The sequence below is a fragment of the Lissotriton helveticus genome, chromosome 5_1 (assembly GCF_964261635.1).
Source record: "Lissotriton helveticus chromosome 5_1, aLisHel1.1, whole genome shotgun sequence".
NCBI lineage: Eukaryota > Metazoa > Chordata > Amphibia > Caudata > Salamandridae > Lissotriton > Lissotriton helveticus.
Genome location: NC_136065.1, coordinates 1,983,958,222 through 1,983,971,907, shown reverse-complemented (window position 1 = coordinate 1,983,971,907; position 13,686 = coordinate 1,983,958,222).

The window sequence follows — 13,686 nt, the reverse complement described above, 5'->3', positions numbered from 1 at the left end:
GTGTTGATTTGCGAAATCTTTCAAAAATGCTCAAAAAAGCATTTTTGAAAGTGTCATGTTACACACACACATGTCCTTCGGACATGTGTGTGTGTGAAACTTGCACTTTAAAAAACATTTCAAGGGTGCAAGGGGGGGTCCTTTGGACCCCTTTCAGCACCCTTGAAATGCATTAACAAATTGTGATTCGCAAAACGAAATTCGCAAAATGTTAATGCCTTCCCATTGATTCCTATGGGCCTTTTGGCCCATAGGAATCAATGGGAAGGTTTTCCTTAATTGCGATTCGCAAAATGTGAATCGCAATTGAGGAAAATTAAGGAATTGCAAAACATATTTGCGATTTATTGATGCATAGGTATTTGCGATTTCTAAATTGTGATTCCTTAATTTTCGCAATTTAGGAATTGCAAATACCAACAATGATGCATGTGGGTGCTTGTCCCTCAACCGTGTCTTTGTCTTGACCACCCACTGGTGTCCTTGGTATGTTAGGTTGATCAATTAGGCACAGAGGCTCATTGGCACCACAATCTGCCGACCCCTGAGGAGTAAACCTTCTTTGCTGGTACTTAGCTCGTCCCTCACTTGCCAAAGCTGGCTTCTCGTGACCTGCTCTGATTGCGTCAGCGCTTTGGCTCCATTGAGGAAGTGCTTCCATTATTTCCTGTAAAGCACCTTTATGGCCTTCCAAGCCTCTCATCCAGTGCTGTAGCTTCCTGTATCTCCTAGATAGATAGAGCTTTTGGGCACGCTTCGCATACTACCATCCGTATGAACTCCTCAGCCCCCTCATCATCATCTGCTTGTTCTCGGCTCTCCTCCATGAATGAGCGCCTGGACAAGTAATCTGGGGGTTATTTGTCCTAGGGCGGTAGATCACTTCAAAAGAGTACAGCTGGAGCTGCACAGCCTGTTGCTGAATCCTTGGGGGCTCCAGCCTGGCAGATCCCTCAAACAATGGAACCAATGGTTTGTGATCGGTTACCACTCTGTATTAAAGCCCCCATATATTCAAGTGGAAGTGGCAACATGCCCACAGGACAGCTAAAGCTTCCTGCTCAATTTGGGCGTCGATTCTCTGTGTCGGAGAGCACTCTGCTCACATAGGCGATCGGCAACCCATGAGCCTTCCGCTTGCTCTTTTAGGAGCACACCTCCCCAGTCAACAGGGCTTGTGTAGACAACAAACTCGGTTCTCGAGTGGGAATCAAAGCACGCCATTGTGGCGTCGCTAAGGAAGGCCTCTTTCACGTGCCTAAAAACCTTATCTGCTTACGGCTCCCATTCCCATGGGGTGCCTGCTCGTGTTAGGACCCTCAGTGGCTCTGATAAGGTGGCCAGGTTTGGGATGAACCAGCTGCAGTATGTTGCCATGCCTAGAAAGCTCCTGACTTCTGTTGCAATCTGTGGAATAGTCGCTTTCTGGATGACCTCAACCTTCCTTGGGTCCACCCTCAAGCCATCACTTAGAACGATGTAGCCAAAAATCTCGATGGAGTTTTGGTAGAACGAGCACCTCTTCTGATGCAGTGTCAGTCCACACTCTGCCAGCCCTGCAGCATGGTCCTCAGACGTACGTTGTGATCTTCCAGGCTCTCAGAGAAGATCAGAATGTCCTCACTTATATTCAGCCCCCGACGAACCCTGAGAGGGTCTCCCTGATGGTATTTTGGAATACCTCTGCTACTGATGAGATGCCAAAATTGATCCTCCGGTACCTCCGAGGCCTATGTGGGTTGAGAACATAGTGCCATAACCGCCGGCAGGCTCCAGCTCCAGCTGGTGATAGCTCAGTTTCAAATTGAGAATTGAAAATCATTGGGTCCCATTTAGGTCCACCACAATGTCGGGGTGGCATGGTGAACAAAAAACGATGGATTAAACCCAGATCTGTAACTGGGGGTGAATGTTTAATTTGTTCAGCATTCTATCCATCATCTGTTTTTAGGTTTTGACTAGCGATGCATGCGTACGAAGTACGCATGCGCTAGCAAAATCTAATGATATCCTCTAATCCTCTATGTGGGGTCGGGTATCTGCCCCCTCCTCCCATTGGCTAGCTCCATAAATGGAGGCTAGCCATTGGGAGCCGGATCTGTCCGTCAAAGGCCGGACCAGATTCGGGGGCGTTCCCGAGAATTTTTCCCTTTCTGCTCACGTCATGTAGACGTGTTCACTCGGTGGGCGGGGCGTTTTTTCGGGCTCGTCGAGGTTTGTTTAGGCCGGCCGAGGAAGTCCAGGTGAGTCTTCCCTTTCCTGTCCCCCCTTCCGCTGTTGGTTCGTTTCCCGCCCCCCGTCAGTGTGTGGCCGTTCCCGCCCCCCTCCCGCTCTCCCGTCAGTGTTTGGCCGTTCCCGCCCCCCTCCCGCTCTCCCGTGGCCGTTCCCGCCCCCCTCCCGCTCTCCCGTCACTGTGTGGCCGTTCCCGCTCTCCCGTGGCCGTTCCCGCCGCCCTCCCGCTCTCCCGTCACTGTGTGGCCGTTCCCGCTCTCCCGTGGCCGTTCCCGCCCCCCTCCCGCTCTCCCGTCACTGTGTGGCCGTTCCCGCTCTCCCGTGGCCGTTCCCGCCCCCCTCCCGCTCTCCCGTGGCCGTTCCCGCCCCCTCCCGCTCTACCGCACACAGTCAGATCTGTGTGCGGTCATAGCGCCTCGGTGCCGCGAGCAAGTCAAATCCGTGTGCGGTCATAGCGCCGCGGTACTGTAAGCATGTCAGATCTGGTTGCTGTCATAGCGCCGCGGTACCAGGCGGGGAGATGTGTTGGGTTAATACAAGATCACAGGCTGCTAGAGGCAGATCGTAACCCAAGATCACACTGAGTGCAGTTAAAATAGAAATGAATACACACAGTGGAAGTCACAGACACCAAGATCACACACACTCACACAGCCAGGCGAAGATCACAGCCCAAGATCACACAGCGAGGCCGTTGCACAGAAACGAGTGTACAGAATGGGAATCACAGACACAAAGATAACACACAGCCAGACTCAGATCAAAGCCCAAGATGAGACAGAGTGGCAGCTGAATAGAAATGAGTGTACACAGTGGGAGTCACAGACACGCAAGATCGCAACCTGCCAGACCAAGCTCAAATGTAGTGTGTTAGCTGCACAGACACTAAGGCCACCCTCTGTGTCATCTTCACTGATGAATACTGTAAGCTGCAGAGAGCTCATACCAGAGTCCCGGCTGCACAGATTCCAAGAGACAGAGGTATAAAGACCAAGATCACACAGTGTTAGAGCAAAACTGACGAACATCACACATGGCGTCAGCTCCATAGAAAACACAATGACACTCAGACTGAGGGTCGCAAACGCCTAGATCACACTGTGTTAGAGCAAACTGACGAATACCACACATGGCGTCAGCTACATAGAAAACACAAGGACGCTCAGACAGAGGGTCACAAACGCCTAGATCGGCCACTGCCAGACGAAGACCACGCACAGATACCAAGATCACACATACTGTCAACAGGATAGGATCATAGCGTCAGCGGCACAGAACTGAAGGTCAGGCACAGTATCACGCGCATAGATAACACGAACAAACACCAAGATCACACAGTGACAGAGCACCCTGTTAAAGATTAGACATGGTGGCGGATTCACAGACACCAGACCAGGATCAAACTTGGTGTCAGAGTCTCATATAGGATCTGCGGCACCGCTGAGTAAAACTCGGCTCACCCTGGGGCATTGCTGGAAGAGACCGAAGCAGGGCATGTTCTCTTAGCCTGTGCTGGGGAGAGGTCTCATGTTCATCCAAGATCATACACTGTCAGACGAAGATCACACAGAGTGTGATCCACAATCAATTGTGCTGCAACAACCTTCAGAGTGGGGGAGGGAGCTAGAGGGCGCTGCCGTTACTGTTAGCGAGTGTGAAAAATCTGTTTTACACAAAGAACAAGTGAAGCAAATCAGCGCGGTGAGAGCGGCGTGTGTCCCAGGGTGCATTTTAGCGCAGTCTGTCCTGAATATACAAGTGCGGGAGATTACCTGTCATGTACAAAGGCGAGAAACCATAACGTCTGGAAATCGGGGCTCAGCATATATTTTCCTTTGCTCCTCACGCAACTAAAGTGCCTTGATGTGTTGTGTTCTTATCACATGCTTTGTTTGTTTCCCTCAAAATCAGAATTACAAAAATGCCTTATTTGTACTTTCATTGCTGCTGCTATATTTTGAAATATGTATAGATTTCACTTTACATTTATAAATGTTGTTGCATGGTAGAAAACATTACCACCTACATCCTTTCCCTTTTCACCCCCTGTTCACTTGGTTCAAATTACAAAAGTACATGCAACATGATACAGTCAAAATGTAAAGGCACTTTTATTGCTCATTCTCGTCCTGCTAGGTTATTTTGGGGGTGTCGCAGCACCCGTGCACCCCTACTTCCAGGACTCATGGGTACAGTGCAATAAACACATGCATCTTCACAACACCTGCATAGATAGCAAAATCAAAGTGTCAATGTCACATACGTAACACACACTACGAGTGGACCCGTTAATGTCCGATCCCGGTGCAAACTCCTTTTTGCACCGGGATCTGTGTGATGACGAGCACGCCCTTGCAGTTTTCCCTGTATAGGTTCCAGCATTTATAGGGGGAAAAGGACTGATAGTATGAGAATCGTTACTTCTTCCCAGTTATTTTCCCTTCAGTGGTTGGTGATGAGGCTTCACTTAGTCCTTTTGTTGGTCTGCGGATACGACATAACGTGCAGCTTGTGATATTTATTGCATATATTTCTATTTTTTTCTTTAGGAAGTGTGTTGTTGGTATGCCTTAGACTGTCATAAAAACACAGCGTTGTTCACTATTTGCCTTTGCACCAGAATTTAAAGTAAAGTAAAGTCCACATTTGTAAAGCGCACAATCACCCGTAAGGGTCTCTAGGCGCTGGGGGCCGTCGGGAAGATTAAGCGAGCTATTGCCCAGAGTCACATGGTGCTGGGCTAACCTGCCGCCGGAGCCGGGGATCGAACCGTGGTCCCCAGATTCCAGCGTCAGTCGCCCTGGCCGCGGCGCCACACCTCTGTACTTTATTGTCACAGAAGCTCATTGTTGAATTTATGGCTTTCTTGCACACTGTAGAAACGTTTGCGATCATGGACTGTCTTAAAAATCAACCAAGATAGTAGCCTGTTATGTTCCACTGCTATTGCTGACTTATTTGGTTATCAGCAGTGTTTGAGAACATGCATAGTTTGTGTCTTTTAGTGGCAGCGTCTATCTTATCCTGCCATTTTTACTTGGGAGCATCATCTTAGTTGCCTCCTGATATGAGGGACAGATACAACAAAAACAGCTTAATTGGCCATCTATTAATAGTCAGACATGATCTATTAAGAAGCCCAATCATTAATAACTAGCTAGAACGATTGCATTTGTCAATGCTTGTTTACCCTAAACCTAAGGTGACCCATTTCATTAACTCAAATTGATTGAACTTGCTTTTTAGGTTTTGACTAGCGATGCATGCGTACGAAGTACGCATGCGCTAGCAAAATCTAATGATATCCTCTAATCCTCTATGTGGGGTCGGGTATCTGCCCCCTCCTCCCATTGGCTAGCTCCATAAATGGAGGCTAGCCATTGGGAGCCGGATCTGTCCGTCAAAGGCCGGACCAGATTCGGGGGCGTTCCCGAGAATTTTTCCCTTTCTGCTCACGTCATGTAGACGTGTTCACTCGGTGGGCGGGGCGTTTTTTCGGGCTCGTCGAGGTTTGTTTAGGCCGGCCGAGGAAGTCCAGGTGAGTCTTCCCTTTCCTGTCCCCCCTCCCGCTGTTGGTTCGTTTCCCGCCCCCCGTCAGTGTGTGGCCGTTCCCGCCCCCCTCCCGCTCTCCCGTCAGTGTTTGGCCGTTCCCGCCCCCCTCCCGCTCTCCCGTGGCCGTTCCCGCCCCCCTCCCGCTCTCCCGTCACTGTGTGGCCGTTCCCGCTCTCCCGTGGCCGTTCCCGCCCCCCTCCCGCTCTCCCGTCAGTGTGTGGCCGTTCCCGCTCTCCCGTGGCCGTTCCCGCCCCCTCCCGCTCTCCCGTCAGTGTGTGGCCGTTCCCGCTCTCCTGTGGCCGTTCCCGCCCCCCTCCCGCTCTCCCGTCAGTGTGTGGCCGTGGTTTTGGCTCACACTACTCGTGCTGCACAGCAGTTTCACAAATAGGCCGCCTCTGTGATACCTGTACTCATGACCCCTGGTTCGAAGCCCACACCTCCCCCTAGTTCATGTACATCTCAGAGATATTTAAATACCTGCCACCAGCACTATCATCTTCTTTATCTTTTCTACATTTAAAACTTTACATCTCCCATCACGTGATTTCTGGTGCATATTACACCATCTTGGAGTATTAATTTTGGACAACATGCAATCTACTTTTATGTTCCTGCCAAGGTAGCTCCGTAGAAAAAACACAACCGTCAAAGCGTGGCTAGAGAAATTGCTTATACAATGGTAAATACCCAAGTTTAGGAAAAACAAAATAAAAGACGTTTCCTTAACTGATATTCAGCGCAAGATGCAAAATAATGGCATTTAGACAGGGCAACCTTTTGTACCATGGGGTAACAAATATATTACAAGGAAAGGAATATGACAGACTAACCTCTCTAGTTTTATTGTATTGGCCCCTCCTCCTCCTTTAGCTCTCCCCTATCCCACCATCCCTCCATCTGCAGTCCGCTAGCAGATTCATAATGAATATTCAAACGTTTGATGGGTTCAATCAAGAGCGTGATGACAATCTAAATGAAGCGCATCTTGGCATATAGAAATTAGGGCATTCCCGAGCACTATTATTCCATGTAAAAATAGTTTACACAGCCCGGGAGACCCATTTGAAGGGGGCAGGTGAGGTTGATAAGGGTCAGTCAATGTCATCAAAAAAGAACTTCACCGTTCCATGTAAAGAGGAAGAGTGGCTCAATTTTTCCTTATAAAACTGCTTCCGTAACATAAAGGAAAGACATTGCAAACTTTTTTTTACAAATTAAAGGAAACCCTGTGTAATTGGATTTAAATGTGGCTTCGTCTTATGTCTAGTGCCTGACTGCGCAAGGGTGACATGTTATAGTGAACCAGAACAATGTTATAGGCAAACTGTGATTATTTAGGATGTTTAGACTCTTGTGCTGCTCTTACAATGATAGTATACATTACGGGGAAGACCATCTCAAGTAATTCTGAAGAACGCTAACTATGCTTGATTGATCGGATAATGAGATTACAAGAACTGACAGGCTTTGATTATTAAAATAATGAGCTTGTAAAGATGTCAGCCTGGAAGCTCTGACACAGATCCAGAGGGGAAGTTAATAAGAAGCCGCTTACCCTCGGTCACAAAATGCTCCTTTTGTAACCGAGAATCGTGTGCACATTGAACAAGGTTTACAAAAACAAATTTGACAATCAAGGATCCAAACAAACAAGGTTTTGCAACAAATCCCTCTGTCAATGTGCCTGTGTCATTGCTGCTCAACTAATTAGAGCCCCAGGTTATCCCAGGTATTAATGCAGCGTTTTCCAAGGGAACTTTTAATTCATAGCTGGATGCGTTTCCTTTCTTTCAGTGAAGTTTGCTATTTTAGAATATTCACACAGTTTGCATTTGAATTACCCGGAGGTGTCCTGGCGCTGATTATTATTCCTCTGTGTGCCCCTGTTGCCTGCTTGTGCCCCTGTTGACTGCTTGTGCCTCCGTGTGCCCCTGTTGCCTGCTTGTGCCTCCGTGTGCCCCTGTTGCCTGCTTGTGCCTCCGTGTGCCCCTGTTGCCTGCTTGTGCCTCCGTGTGCCCCTGTTGCCTGCTTGTGCCTGTTTTCGTGCCCCTGTCGCCTGCTTGTGCCTCCGTGTGCCCCTGTTGCCTGCTTGTGGCTCCGTGTGCCCCTGTTGCCTGCTTGTGCCTCCGTGTGCCCCTGTTGCCTGCTTGTGCCTCCGTTTTCGTGCCCCTGTTGCCTGCTTGTGCCTCCGTGTGCCCCTGTTGCCTGCTTGTGCCTCCGTGTGCCCCTGTTGCCTGCTTGTGCTGTGTGGGTGTCTGTGGAAGGCTCTGTGTGGGTGTGTGGAGGGTTCTGTGTGGCTGTGTGTGTGGGGAGCTTTGTGTGGCTGTGTGTGTGGGGGGCTTTGTGTGGCTGTGTGTGTGGGGGGCTCTGTGTGGCTGTGTGTGTGGGGGGCTCTGTGTGGCTGTGTGTGTGGGGGGGCTCTGTGTGGGTGTATGTGTGGGGGGGCTCTGTGTGTGTTTGTGTGTGTCATTTGCGAGAGATAAAGCTAGTGGCATTGTAAATGACAATGCCATTTATTTATGTTAAAAAAAAAACATAAATAAAAATAATGTCAAGAGCAATGCCAATAGCTCTAACTTTAACAAAGGCAAAACCATTGCATTGTAAATGCTTGTTTTGCTTTTGTCTCCCTAAGTGGGAAGGGTAAACCCAGATGTGGGTTCCGTGCTCACTGTGCCACTAACAAGCTAGTCTGGCTGATGAGAGGTGATACCCCAAAATCGGTCCCAGGATGCTTGCTTCCAGTCCAAGGAGGTCTGGCCTGGCATTTGGGGCTCTACTGTTCCCATGGGGAGCAGGCTCAGGACTGATTTGCATATAGCTGGTTCCAAACTGGGGTGGCTTGCTGAGCAAAAAATTATGGATTAAACCCAGATCTGTGATTGGGGATGATTGATTTATTTTTTTAGCATTCCGTTAATCAACTATTCTTTTTGCTTTTGTTGCCCTCAATGGGAGGGGTATGCCCAGACGTGGGTCTCCTGCTTACTGTGCCACTGGATTCAGGCTAGCTTGGCTGATTAGGGGATGATACCCCAAAACCAGTCCCATAATGCTTGTTTCCAGTCCAGGGAGGACCCGGACTAGCAGTTCGGGCTGGACTGTTCCCATGGGGAGCAGGGTTAAGACTGATTTACATATGGCTGGGTCCAAACTGGGTGGCGTGGTGAGCAAAAAATGATGAATTAGACCCAGATCTGTGACTGGGAGTGAATGTTTGATTTGTTCAGCATTCCCTCCATCATCTGTTCTTTTTGCTCAATGTCAACATGGTCAGCGTGCTGTGTTGCTCCCTTGGGATGGCTATGTTAGGGAGCCTCAGATCAACACACAGTCTGATGGCCCTAGGTTGCTTAGGCTTAGGTGCGATAACTAATGGGGACACCCAGGGCCCGGATCCTATGACTTTCTAGAAAGCCCCCTTTTCTACATGTCCTAGAGCTCTTTCTCTACCTGCTGCCTCAGGTGAAACCGGACCCTTTAATGGTGCAGCACAGTGGATTGAATTTCTTCGTCAATGTGGATTTGTTTTCCCTTGAGACGACTATGGTCAGTAAATAGCTGGGGAAACTCTTGCATCATCTACGCGGCATGTGATTCGTGCACCTGTTTTGCAAATAATATCAGTCCTAGGTCTTCCGCAGTGTGGCACTCCAACAGGGTGCCAGTTTCTCCCTTTGTGACTTGGAACCTTGTTCTGGTGGAGTGGACTACGCTCACTACGTCAACTTCCATGGTTCCTTTCAGGGGTATTAGCTTGGTGCCCTCATAGTCGTAGATTCTTTCCTTGGTGGCAGGTAGATTGGGGCACGGTACAATCTTTTAAAACTAAGCTGAGTCCATGACGTTCACAGATGCCCCAGTGTCTATTGAGGCAGTTATTAAAGTGCCCCCAGTATCCACAGTACACATGGGGGGGTGTTTCCTGTTACCCTCCTTCCCAGCGAACAACACCATAAACACATCATGTCCTCTTCATCAACCATGGGATCACCTTGCGTGCTGGCTTCAGGCGTATCTTCTGCACTTCTCAAGAGATAGTTGGTGCAGAGCCAAAGACTTCCTTCTCGGGTACCCTTTCCTCGTCTTTAGCCACTCGCCTGTTTTTCAACAGTTTGAGCAGGTTCGCACTCTTGCAGGGCAGGCGTTTTGTATCCAATGCTCCAGATCACAGGTTCCACATCAACTCCTTTCTGGCTTCGAGCTACCTGGCGGGTGGGTAGACCCCTGAAATCTCTGGGTCGCATCGACTTTTTCTTTCTTCACCTTTACCAGTTTTGGGCCCACTCCTGAGGCAGCGCTCCTTCCTAGGGCTACCTCCATATCATCTGCCATGCTGTTGGACAGCTCATATGTGCAGGCTAGGACTTAAATTTCATCCAGGGAGTTGCCTGGCTCCCTCAACATCAGATGTCCGAGCATCACTGACTTGTAGACCTGGATTATCTGGGCACATATTTCTTCTGGTTGGTCTGTGTTCATGCACATGCTCGCCAATGTTCAGAGCAGCGCGTAGAATATGTCGATGTGTCCTTCCTCCGGCTCCCGAGCTTGGGGTAGCTTGAAATGCTCAGGATTGAGCTGCAAATCAAAATGCCTATTCAGGGCAGCCATGGCAGCATCAAAGTCATTGTTCCCCCTGCTGGGTCTGGTGACTTAGTGGCCCAATGCGTCCACTGTAGGGGTCTATGTTTGACCTCATGGTCACAGATTTGAATCCCTGTGTATCTGCTCAGCCCTTCATCCTTCTGAGGTCGATAAAATGAGTACCATTGAGTTGGGTAACAATAAACATCTATTATTCAGCACCAAGATGCCTACAGGTGAACGTGAGCTTTACTAATACACACGTTATGATTATGGTAGGCAGGTTCTCAAATAACTTGAGTCAAGCTGTCCTGGCTGATGAAGGCTGATAGCCAGAAACCGGTCCATCATCGTGTGTGTTTTGCTGTTCACCCTATGTAGGAAGGGAATGCCCAGACGTGGGTCCCGTGCTCACTACGCCACTGGAGTCAAGCTATCCTGGCTGATGAAGGCTGATAGCCAGAAACCGGTCCAAGGATGCTTGATTCCGGTCCATGGAAGACATGGCTTGGCAGTTCGGGCTGGACTGTTCCCATGAGGCACAGGGTCAAGACTGATTTGTATATGGCCATTTCTGAACTGTAGTGGCTTGGTGAGCAAAATAACAATGGATTAATCCCAGATCTGTGACTGGGGGTGAATGTTTGGCCATTGTGCAACATTCCGTCCATCATCTTGTGTGTTTTGCTGTTCACCCTATGTGGGAAGGGTATGCCCAGACGTGGGTCCCGTGCTCACTACGCCACTGGAGTCAAGCTATCCTGGCTGATGAAGGCTGATAGCCAGAAACTGGTCCTAGGATGCTTGATTCCGGTCCAGGGAAGACATTGTTGGCAGTTTGGGCTGGCCTGTTCCCATGAGGCACAGGGTCAAGACTGATTTGCATATTGCCATATCTGAACTGGGGTGGCTTGGTGAGCAAAATAAAGATGGATTAAACTCAGTTCTGTGACTGGAGGTGAATGTTTTGCCATTGTGCAACATTCCGTTCATCATCTTGTGTGTTTTGCTGTTCACCCTATGTGGGAAGGGAATGCCCAGTCGTGGGTCCCGTGCTCACAATGCCACTGGAGTCAAGCTATCCTGGCTGATGAAGGCTGATAGCCAGAAACCGGTCCTAGGGTGCTTGATTCCGGTCCAGGGAAGACATGGCTTGGCAGTTCGGGCTGGACTGTTCCCATGAGGCACAGGGTCAAGACTGATTTGCATATGGCCATGTCTGAACTGGGGTGGCTTAGTGAGCAAAATAATGATGGATTAAACCCAGATCTGTGACTGGGGGTGAATGTTTGCCATTGTGCAACATTCCGTCCATCATCATTTTGTTTGTTTTGCTTTTCACCCTATGTGGGAAGGGTATGCCCAGACGTGGGTCCTGTGCTCACTATGCCACTGGAGTCAAGCTATCCTGGCTGATGAAGGCTGATAGCCAGATACCGGTCCTAGGATGCTTGATTCTGGTCCAGGGAGACATGGCTTGGCAGTTAGGGCTGAACTGTTCCCGAGAGGCACAGGGTCAAGACTGATTTGCATATGGCCATGTCTGAACTGGGGTGGCTTGGTGAGCAAAATAACGATGGAATAAACCCAGATCTATGACTGGGGGGTGAATGTTTTGCCATTGTGCAACATTCCGTCCATCATCTTGTGTGTTTTGCTATTCACCCTATGTGGGAAGGGTATGCCCAGACGTGGGTCCCGTGCTCACTACGCCACTGGAGTCAAGCTATCCTGGCTGATGAATGCAGATAACCAGAAACCGGTCCAAGGATGCTTGATTCCTGTCCAGGGAAAACATGGCTTGGCAGTTCGGGCTGGACTGTTCACATGAGGCACAGGTCAAAGACTGATTTGCATATGGCCATGTCTGAACTGGGGAGGCTTGGTGAGCAAAATAAGGATGGAATAAACCCAGATCTGTGACTGGGGGTGAATGTTTTGCCATTGTGCAACATTCCGTCCATCATCTTGTGTGTTTTGCTGTTCACCCTATGTGGGAAGAGTATGCCCAGACGTGGGTCCAGTGCTCACTACGCCACTGGAGTCAAGCTATCCTGGCTGAGGAATGCAGATAGCCAGAAACCGGTCCAAGGATGCTTGAGTCCAGTCCAGGGAAGACATGGCTTGGCAGTTCGGGCTGGACTGTTCCCATGAGGCACAGGGTCAAGACTGATTTGCATATGGCCCTGTCTGAACTGGGGTGGCTTGGTGAGCAAAATAACGATGGATTAAACCCAGATCTGTAACTGGGGATGAATGTTTTGCCATTGTGCTACATTCCGTCCATCATCTTGTCTGTTTTGCTGTTCACCCTATGTGGGAAGGGTATGCCCAGACGTGGGTCCCGTGCTCACTACGCCACTGGAGTCAAGCTATCCTGGTTGATGAAGGCTGACAGCCATAAACCGGTCTTAGGATGCTTGATTCCGGTCCAGGGAAGACATGGCTTGTCAGTTCGGGCTGGACTGTTCCCATGAGGCACAGGGTCAAGACTGATTTGCATATGGCCATGTCTGAACTGGGGTGGCCTGGTGAGCAAAATAACGATAGATTAAACTCAGATCTGTGTCTGGGGGTGAATGTTTTGCCATTGTGCAACATTCTGTCCATCATCTTGTGTGTTTTGCAGGTTCTCAAATAAGTCATATAGCTCTGATAGAGCATGGGTTCACCTACTCGTTTTAACCATACTCACCCGGGCCCATAAAAAAAACCAAAAACAACATACACTCTTTGAACAGGTGAACCTTTTTTCTTCTTCTTCGCTTTACTTAGTTAAAGTTTACTTACTAGGACCTATACCATTAACTTACCAATCTTTGTTGCTGGTACCTAAAGTCCTAAGGGATCAAGGGTGTTAGCATAATAGATAGCATGACAACATTGCATTTACTTTAAAATAACCACAAACTCGGGAAAGGTTTAAACTCTTTATCTATGTAAATTTCTTAAATGTCAGAGTCCACATCAATTCAAATATAACTCGTTCAGTTAGAAAGACAAAGGATTTAAGCAAATATGCAGCGATTTTGGGAAGAAATATCGTTAAGCATTTGAACATAGGGAGGGTAGAAAAAGGAAACAATACAATGACGAACCCACACTTATTTATAGTTACCTAGAATGGTGTGAAGACCAACCCTGTCCACGGGCTGGGATAAAAAAACAGGACTCCCGAAGGTTCAGGTGTCAGTTGGGAGCTTGGATGCAGATCAGGACTGGTGAAAGCCAAATTAGGATAGATGCAGACTGAACCAGGTACCCTCAGCTAAGTGCAACGCCAGCATCACACCCCTCCCTGCGGCTAACAGTGGA